This window comes from Panthera leo, chromosome D4 (genome assembly GCF_018350215.1).
Source record: "Panthera leo isolate Ple1 chromosome D4, P.leo_Ple1_pat1.1, whole genome shotgun sequence".
NCBI classification, from domain to species: domain Eukaryota; kingdom Metazoa; phylum Chordata; class Mammalia; order Carnivora; family Felidae; genus Panthera; species Panthera leo.
The window spans coordinates 84,683,197-84,693,583 of NC_056691.1; positions in this window are offsets into that span (position 1 = coordinate 84,683,197).

Sequence of the window (10,387 nt, forward strand, 5' to 3'; positions counted from 1 at the left end):
TGTGACCTGAGCTGAAGTCAGATGCTTAACCAACTGAGCCATCCAGGCGCCCCATGTCTCAAGTTTTAAAGAGCCTGTTCCTTTGGACTCTGAACTCCACAAGTATTTCTCAGGGGTTTTTTTCCTGTTTAGGTGAGACAGGATGGCTAAAGAATTGGGTATTTCCCTTCCCCAGCTCATTTGGGCTCTGGTTAACTCATTTCTCTTAAGGTCGGAGTACTTGGCATATTTCAAAATGGTTCATTTTTCTCCTTTCCTTGCCAGAAGCAGGAGGGATTTTTCTCCACTATTTACTGTGAGAACCTGGTTGACCTCCTAGAGTTGATAAAAGTGTTGGGGTCCCCTATGACTGGGTTTTCATGGAGTCTTTAACTCACAGATGTTCACACTGAGCCTCCAACAACTGGTTAATTATAGCTCATGTTTTCCTACCTTGACACTCATTCCTGCTGCTGTTTCAACTCATGAGTCTCTGCTATGATAAAACTGCTACTCCCTACATTCTCATCTCTCCCTCTCCCTCCCTTATGAGAATTTAGCATATGAAAAAGGCAGCATTTCTTAAGGGAGGGAAATGATGGGCTATTTAGTAAATGGTATTGGGATAACTGGGCAACCATCTGAAAAAAGTTAGCTTAGATCCCTACCTCACTCTTTACATCAAAATGAACTCCATGAAGCTCATATATAACTTTTTAAATATAAAAAAGTTGAAAAACATGAACAATATTATAAACATAGAGATTTAAAAAATCTTATGAGAGAGCTTTCTAAATAATACATAAAATCTAGAAACCATTAAAAAGTTGTTGAATTGAAATAAAATAATTTTTAATGTGCAAGACAAATACAGCATGAGAAGACAATACACTGGGATAAGAATTTGCAGCATGTAGATCAATAAATGGCTAATTTCGTTAGCATAAAGAATGTCTACACATGAGCTTTAAAAACCTGACGACTGACTAGAAGAGCTAAGGGCAAGGAGATTGTAGAGGCAGTGACCTAGGAAGACAAATTCAAGTTGTTCTTGAACAAATGAAAAGATGCTCAATCCTGCTCATAACAGAGGTAAACATCTGAGGCAACATACCCCTTTTCATCTATCAGAATGTCAAACATCAAAATCTTGATAACACAAGATGGGTGTGAGAAAACAATAAATACCTAAAATATCTGTAGGAAGTAATTTGGCGAAAATCTTAAGTTAAAAATGTACATACCGGTTCCACAGCCTGTATCATCAGGGAAGCACAAATAAAACAACAGTGAGATGCCACTAAACACCGACTAGAATGGCCAAAATCTGGAACAATGACACCACCACCAAATGCTGGTGAGGGTGTGGAGCAGCAGGAAGTCTCTTTCACTGCTGGTGGCGATGCAAAGTGTTGCAACCACTTTGGAAGTTGGTTTGGCTTTTTTTGTTTGTTTGTTTTGTTTTGTTTAATTTTAATGAAACAAAACACACTCTTACTCTAGGATCCAGCAATCACACTTCTTGGTATTTACCCAAAAGAATTGAATATTTATGTCCATGCAAAAACCTATACGTGTATGTTTCCAGCACCTTTATTCATAAGTTCTAAAACCTGGAAACCACGAAGATGTCCTTCAGCAGATAAATGGATAAATAAATGGTGTTGTATCCAGACAATGAAGTATTTTTCAGCGATAAAAATAAATGAGATATAAGCCATGAAAAGACTTGGAGGAACCTTAAGTGTATACACTACTAAAGGAAAGAAGGCTATCTGAAAAGGCTACATACTGTATGATTCCAACTGTATGACATTCTGGAAAAGGCAAAAGTTATGGAGACAGTAAAAAGGTCAGTGGTTGCCGGGGGTTGGAGTTGAGGGGATGGCTAAATAGAACACAGAGGATTTTTAGAGAAGTGAAAATACTGTGTGATACTATAATGATAGATTCATGTCATTCTGTAGGTATCCAGAAGCATAGAATGTACAACACCAAGGGTGAACCCTAATGTAAACTATGGAATTGGGATGATTATCATGTGTCAGTACAGGTTCACCAATGGTCACAGATGTGTCACTCTGGTGGAAAATGTTGTTGATGGGGAAGACTGTGCATGTGTGAGGGCGGGGCATATGTGGGTAATCTCTGTACCTTCCTTTCAATCTTGCTGTAAACCCAAAACTACTCCAAAGTAAAAATAAAATACTTTTTAAAAAGTACGTATCTTTTAGCCTAGAAACTTCACTTTCAGAAATTTATTCTTCAGAGATACTAGCCAGATTGCAACTTAATTTTATTCCACAGTTACTGATTGAGCATCTACGGTGTGCCAGACACTGTAATAGGCACAACGGATACAAGGATGAGTGAAACACAGCCCCGTTGTAAAGTCACTTTATTATCTTATGATTGGTTTTAAAGTTGAATTGAAGTACTTCATTTCAAAGATGAAAACAGTAAGTTTCAGGGAGGAGGTGAACAGGAGCTTGGACCAAGGTCTGTATGACTCTAGTAAAACACTTGGTGGGTGGGGGCACCTGGGTGGCTCAGTGGGTTAAGTATCGACTTCAGCTCAGGTCACGATCTCACGGTTTGTGAGTTTGAGTTCGAGCCCCGTGTGGGGCTCTGCGCTGACAGCTCAGAGCCTGGAGCCTGCTTCAGATTCTGTCTCCCTCTGTCTCTCTGTCCCCTCCCCCACTTTGCGTGTTCTCTCTCTCTCTCTCTCTCTCTCTCTCAAAAGTAAACAGACATTAAAAAAAAAAACCCACTAGGTGGGTGGGTTAAACCTTTTCATCCAAGTGACCCTTAAGCACAAGAGAATATAAAATATTCCCAAAGATCAGGGGGCATAGCCTAAGTGGCCTCTTGCAAGCAAGGGAATATTTATTGTTTCTAAAATGTCATGCACATTTGTTTCATCTGTCTCTATATTTAAAAACACACATATATGTTTAGTATAAAGTAGTGTTTCAAAAATTAGTTCATTACTTACCAGTTAAATTAATGACCTTTTCCCTCAAAACCCGTATGTGTATAATGGGTACATGAGGAAAAAGATCCATGTTTAACTGTGGTTTCTCTCCCTTTCTCCACCCCAAAAATACTCCAAAAGAGAGAGACATCAGCAAAGCCAAGCTGCTTCTTGAATCTGTGGCTAAAGACACTGCTCTGTGTTGCTGTCTTGAAATTCTTCATCATTTTATCTTTGTGTTTTGTAAGTGGAGTCTGAAAGGATAATGGAGCACTCACCAGGGTCTTGGCATCTGGGCTCCCACAATCTGGCCTCCTTGCTTCCCAAGGACAGGTTCTGGGCTGCCGCCTTCTCAACTTCTGGCACACTGGAAAGGGTAGGGGTCAGGAGCACACCCCACAGTGTCTCTGGGGGGAGGTGGTGGCAGTGGCTGTGCCTATCCTGGCTGACCGCACCAGGTACATTCAGCAGGTGACTTGGCAGGGATCTCTTACCCACTGCTGATCCAAATACCAAGTGCATCTGGCACAGAGGTTGCAGTCCTCCGGGAGGTTGCCCGAAGCAGTAGGTTGGGGCTGCAGGAAGGAAGAGGGACTGGATTGTGGGAGCCTCTCCTACGGTGATGTGGGAAAGGTGACAGGCCAAATATTGGGGGCTTGGTCACTCTGTCGAAATGACACCCGGTGGTCTGGCCACAGTGGGGTTTGGAGAGTCTGGAGGTTTAGAGGGTGAGATTGGAAACATGCCCACCCCCCCGGTTCTGTTCTTCACCCATCACTGTATTCATGCCCGTTGCCATGTGGCTCTGCAGCTCCTCCCATCAGGAGGTGGCTCTGTTTCCTTCTCTTTGACTCCAGCTTGCCTTGAAACTTGCTTTGGCCAATAGAACGTAGGAGAATCCGTGTGTGTGGAGAAGCCGGATGTGGCGTATTGAGTTAGGAATACATGAGTTAGGGTGCCGGCCACTCATAATGGGTTGGCAGGTAGCTAGCTCCCTCAGCATCCGAGCTCCCACTTTGGGGAGGTGAACCACTACCCTCGGTTCCATTCCCAGCCCCCCTGAGCCTGGGACACTGCCCTTGGTCCCCCAGACACTCCCACACCATCACTCACTGTCACCCCCGTGCCTCCCCTCAGGCCGGAGCTGACTCAGCCATAAGACAGGGAAGGGCAAGACTGGCTGTGGGGGGCCCTGCACCCAAATCCAGCCTGACTGGAGGCAAGAAGGGGCTGGCTGGCTCCCTTTCCTGGACCTCCTCGCGGTTCAGGTGGTCCAAGTGGCCAGGTGCTTGGCAGGGGACTTAACCCACCATCTGCCCGTATGTGGTGTGTGTGTGTGTGTGTGTGTGTGTGTGTGTGTGTGTGTGTGTGTGTGTGTAGGGGCAGCTGCTGCCCTCCTCACCTCCAGCCCCATCCTCGGCTCCCCCGCCCCAGCTGGCTAGGGGATGCTGCAGGAGCTGGCTGCTGACTGCCCTCATTAATATTTATGACAAGGAGAGGAAGTTGCATAAATCTTTCCTGATACTTAATTAAACCAAACTTCTTTTGATTTCCCCTCTTTCTGCCTCACTGAGTGTGGCCAGCATGCCTATTAGATGTTCTTCCTCCCCGAGTGGCCTGGAGTGGACAGAAACCCTCAGCTATTCTGTGCACCCAGCTTACTTCAGCCATTAGCTGGGAGCTTGGGGAAGCCTGGGGACCCCAATGTGCCTTCATAAGACTGTGCATGTGGCTTTAGGAAGAGGCTCCTTTCCACTTCTCTGGAGTAGTAGAGAGCTAGGAAGACACTGGCTGCACCCCTCAAAACAGGGGTGCAGACCCTGTTCTAGACCCGAAAGATGGAGGTTTTAAAGAGTGGCCAGGGGAAGCTGCGGTCTCCCTCCTTCCTACTGCTCTGACAGGGAAGACGGGGTTCGTCCCAAAGCCACTGAGGAATAACCGAGTCCCTAGAAAAGCTGGGTCTGGCAGTGTCCCTGCCCCCCCCCCACCACTTACTACATGGCACCCCAGCCAGAGGACCCCAGTGTGAACCTGGTCAGAGCCCAGAGTCTCCCTGCGCTCCGGAAGCTGGTTAGCACCCGGCTGACATATCTTTGATATGGAATCATATACAGGAAGCAGCTTGACCCCTGAAGGCCCCTCTTAGCGTGGGATTGACACCGAGCATTGACTTTGCTTCAGGCTTATCCACAAATCTCAGCCAATTTTATTAAAGAGCCGCGTGTGGTGTGGAACATGCCAGGGAGACAACTTTATTTATAGATCTTGATCGGCAGAGAGGAGCCCACACTTGATTTTGTTGGCGCTGGGCCTCAGGTGGGAGGGGGTGATTGGCAGGTGCACTCCCCACTGCCCCCCAGCTGCATGAAGACACTCACAAACACACGAGCGGGCAGGCACGTGGGCATTAAGCCAGAACAGACGTGTATATATTCACGTGAGCAAACACACACGTACACACTAATATCCCACAGTGCCATGGACTCAAATGTGCCCTGCCCCCCAGACTCATACGTTAAGGTCCTAATCCCCAATGTGGCTATATTTGGACCTTGTGGGAAGTAAGTATGGTTAAATGAAGTCCTAAGGGTGGGGCCCTAAACTAATAGGACTGGTGCCCTTATAGAAGAAAAGGAAGAGACACGAGAGATTGGTCTGTTTCTCTCTCATTTTCTATCTGCATGTGAGGAGGAAAGGCCATGTGAAGACACGGTGAGAAGGCAGCCATTCCCCAAGCCAGGAAGAGAATCCTCACCAGAAACCAAATTTGCTGGCACCTTGATTGTGGACTTCTAGCCTCTAGAATTGTGAGAAAATAACTGTCTGTTGTTTCTGCCACTCAGTCTGTGGAATTTTTTTTAATTAAACATTTTTTAATGTTTATTTATTTTTGAGAGCGAGAGAGACAGCACGAGCAGAGGAGGGGCAGAGAGAGGGACACACACACACAGATTCTGAAGCAGGTTCCCGGCTGTGAGCTGTCTACACAGAGCCTGATGTGGTTCTTGAACTCAGGAACCATGAGATCATGACCTGAGCCAAAGTGGGATGCTTCACCGACTGAGCCACCCAGGTGCCCCTGTGGGATCTTGTTAGGGCAGCCCAAGCAGTGGGTGCACACGTGGACCCATGGCGATATGTACCCATAGCCCTGCACCAATTTGCATGCAAATCAAGGTAGCGTCTCCCTTGATACACCTAGAGCCCTAAAGGAGATGCTCAGTGCTGGGCTGGTGACTCAGTGCGGGAGGGAAGGCGTGTGAATGTAGACACAAGCATGGACTATGGGAACATCACCCTGTAGATCCACATATATAGACACTTGTACCCTGTAGCCTTACAGTGTATACAGAGCTTTGTAATTAATAGTAATCATAAATAATGCCCACAGGGCTGGCTTATCCTAATAAATGCAGCTGGCATTCATTGTGTTTTCTAAGCCAGGCATCTCACACGTACCATCTCGTTTTTGCCTTCACAACTCAGAAGAGCACGTACACTCTATGGAGGGAACCAAGAGACGTCAGGAAAAGGTGTGCAAGGTGACACAGCCGAAGACAAGCAGCGTGACCCCCCCCCTGCGGTCCAGTTGACAGGGATTATAACTGATCCTAGTGCAGGCAGGGCTCCGGACCTGGCTGACTCAGCTGTGGAGGGAAGGGCAAGAGACGCCTGTTGGCCATGCCGCCATCAAGGCTGGCTAATGGGAGAGGTCTTCGGGTCTCCTCATCATTAATTTCCGGCCGCGGTGTGGCCATTAATGTGGACTAAATCCAGACACGGGCAGGTGACCTGTCTGTGAGGTTGTCAGACAGGGTTTCTCTCTGGCTGCAGCAAGGTCAGACTGAAGATGTTTTGGCTCCAGAAACCTCTCTCTGTGCGGAGACGAGGGGTTCCAAAGGGACATGTGGACGGCTGCCAAGTGTGCATGTTCAAGGAAGATGGACTTCAACCAGATTCCTCCGGCTCCTTGTGTTGAGCCTGGGCATAAGGCTGTGTGAGCGCTCACAGCCGCTGGCCCCGAGGAGCTCTGGGTAACAGGACAGCATGGGGCTGAGAGCTGTCCCCACAGACAGTGAAATCCCCAAGGGGGATGGGCACGACTGCAGGGCCACAGGTCAGGAAGGGAGGAGAGATACTGAGCTGCGGTGGGGTGGAGGGCCAGGACTGCCCCAAGCTCCCCAGTCGGGAGCCTTCCATTCCTCATCCTAACCCTGGAGGTAGTAAGGGCAGAAGGCTTGGGCTGCTCGCAATCAGAACTCCAGGCCTTGTGTGAAAGGCAATGCTGAGCCTGATGCAGGCATCTTGCAGTTGGGATGGTAGAGAAGGGCTCCAGGCTGTGGGGCTCAGGCAGGGAGCAGCGTGGACCCGGGGGCAGGGCTCGTTCCATCCTGCTGGTGAGGTGAGTGGCCTGGGCCAGGACTGCTGGGGAATGTCGGGAAGGGCCTGAGGCAGGCAGGGGTGACAGTGCTCACCTCCCCCTCCCCCTGACAGTAACAGGGCTGCCAGCAAAGATGCAGTTTCCAGCATAACTGAGAGGGACAGATTAAGAGCATGGGCACAGGGAACTCAAGAGTGACTGCTCGGGGTGGTGAAAATGGAAACTAGATAGAGTTGGCGATTGCAGAATACTGTAAATGTACTAAATGCCACTAAATTGTCCATTCGTAAATGGTGTATGTACACGGGGTACATTCGTTATGCAGATTTCACTTAGAGAAAGAAACGGAGAGGGGGAAAAATGGGCATTGAGCTCTATACACCTGCCCTTGAATCCCCGCTCTGTCACTCACTAGCTGGGTAACCTTGGAAATGTGTTTATAGCCTCTTAAGTTTCACTGTCCTCATCCATAAAATGGGATAATAGTACCTGCCTAATGTATTGTTCTGGATGAGATGATGAGATGGATTTGAGTACTTAGAACATAACAGGAACTCTGCCAGTTTGTAAAATGAAGCCAAGGACGTTGTAGATGTGCCTCACAGTCTCCTACCTTCCCAAGTCTGACAAAAAAGGATAAGTTCATTTCAATAGTGCTTGGGACCAGCGCTCGTGTTCAAATATCTGCCAGCCCAAGGGCAAGATCTCCAGTAGCCAGTCCAGGGAGCCCCCCTCCACCCAGCATTAGTCTTCCATTTCCAAGTTAGGGCTTCTCTGAAGTGCTGCTGGGTGCCACCCGTGTGAGCTTGAAGAGCTTGAGGAAACTGAATCAGAAAGAACAGTGGGAGAGGGGAGGAGAGGTGCATTCTGGGAATTACAGTTCATTCATTGTTTCCTGCCAGGAAAGAACCACAGAGCGTTCAGAGTATCCAGGAATATGTTGTATTCTTCATAATCTGGCAGCTCTTCCAGGGCATTCCTCGTCAAGTCACAACACCCACACTAGATGATCAAATTAAGACAAAAGAACCCACCGGAATGATGCCCGGGGCACGTTTACAGGCAACAGCCTTCTGGTGTGAGGTTGGAGAGGAGGCAAAGGGAGCCTCCAGTATGTTCACTGGTAAAGAGTGAAGATGAGTAACCAGAGAAAGTGGGGGCAGCATGGGTTATAAAGAGACTGCCTGTGAAATGCACAGTCTGGGAAGAGCAAATATTTAGAGAAATTTTGCCATAGGAAGCAAAAGTAAATTTTAGAAAGTATTTGCCCTCTCAATAAAAGGAAAACAGGAGCATCATAAAAACAGAACATAGTAAGACCAAGGATGGAGTTGCAAAGGAATCTAGCAATGAGGTTAGCAGAAACCAAAACAGAGTGGCATCAGATCTTGAAATATTATAAACAGAAGTAAAAATAAAAACACATAGTTAAAATCAACATTAGAAACAATGATTTTGAAAAATCAACGCTGCAGAAAACGGAACCTGTCTTGTAGAAGAAAGTTTGACAAGCTCTTCTGAAAACCAAGGGAAGGAAAGCAGTTTTTAAAAAAATGATTGAGAGGTGCCTGGGTGGCTCAGTCAGTTAAGCTTCCAACTCTTGATTTCATATCAAGCCCCACGTGGGCTTGAGATTCTCTCTTCCCTTCTCTCCCTCTCTCTTTTCCCCTCCCCTGCCCACTCTCTCTTTCAAAATAAATAAGCTTTTAAAAACTAAATAAAAATGATTGATAGAAATGACAGAGACCCAATTAATTGGTAATCTAATTATTTAATAGGTATTGCTGAATTAATATTCTATACTTTTATGTTTTATTTAATTTTTTGAGAGAGAGAGTGTGTGAGCAGGGGAGAGGCAGAGAGAGAGGGGGACAGAGGATCCCAAGTGGGTTCTGCGCTGACAGGCTGACAGCAGCAAGCCCGATGTAGGGCTTGAACTCAAGAACCGTGAGATCATAACCTGAGCCAAAGTCAGATGCTCAACTGACTGAGCCACCCAGGCGCCCCTGAATTAATAATATTCTTAAATAAGAAAAAAAAAAGAAAATGAACCAGAAGTAATAAAGATATAATGGAAGACTGCTTTTCAAAAATGAAGAAATTAGTAAGCTCACAGATTAAAATGTACAAATTAGTTTTAAGAGATATACACGTAGACATGTTCCATTGGATTCTTTTAATTATAAGAATAAAGCCACATAGAGATACAGGCAGACAAAAAAAGTTACCTCTGAAGAACCAAAATTAGGCTTGTCCAAACCAGTAAGTGTAAGACAACAGTGATGCAACATTGTAGAGTTAGGAAGGAAAGATTCTGTAGTATAAACATTTTATGCCTGTGTTGTCCAGCATGAAAACATCTGAGGTAAGTCTATACCCGTAGGCTCATCCTGAAAAAGCCCTTTAAGAAATTTTCAGCTCAGTTCTTACTAACCTTTTTCATGTGATGGCACAAAAATAATTTCTAGTGGGTGCCTGGGTGGCTCAGCTGGTTAGGAGTCCAACTTTTGAGTTTGGCTCAGGTCATGCTCTCACAGTTTGTGAAACGGAGCCCCAAATTGGGCTCTATGCTGACAGCGTGGAGCCTGTTTGGATTCTCTCTCTCTCTTTCTCAAAATAAACCTTAAAAAAAATAATTTGTAGCCTACCCTGGTTTAAGAACGTCTGCTCTCATGGGATCTGTGAGGATGAGAGTTGAGATTTGGGAAGATTGTTTTGGATGCAAGAGGAGCACAGGTTGTGGAACAAGACCGGAAGCACAGAGCAGTTAGGAGGATGGCTCAGTAAAAGAGGTGAGCAGCTGTGAGGCAGAGGAAAACCAGGAGATTGTGCGGTTCTGGAAGCCAAGAGAAGAAAGTGTTTCCAAGAGGCTGAGCCACTGGGCTGAAGGCTGCTGGGAGGCCAAGAAAAGTGAGGACCGAGAAGTGACCCCCAGAATTAGCAGCATGGAGGTCACTGATGGGTTGGATTTGAGTGGCCTCCAAGGAATGGGGGGTTTAGGAGAGAATGGAGGGAAGAAAAATGGAGAAAATTTGTATAAAAGATAATATTTT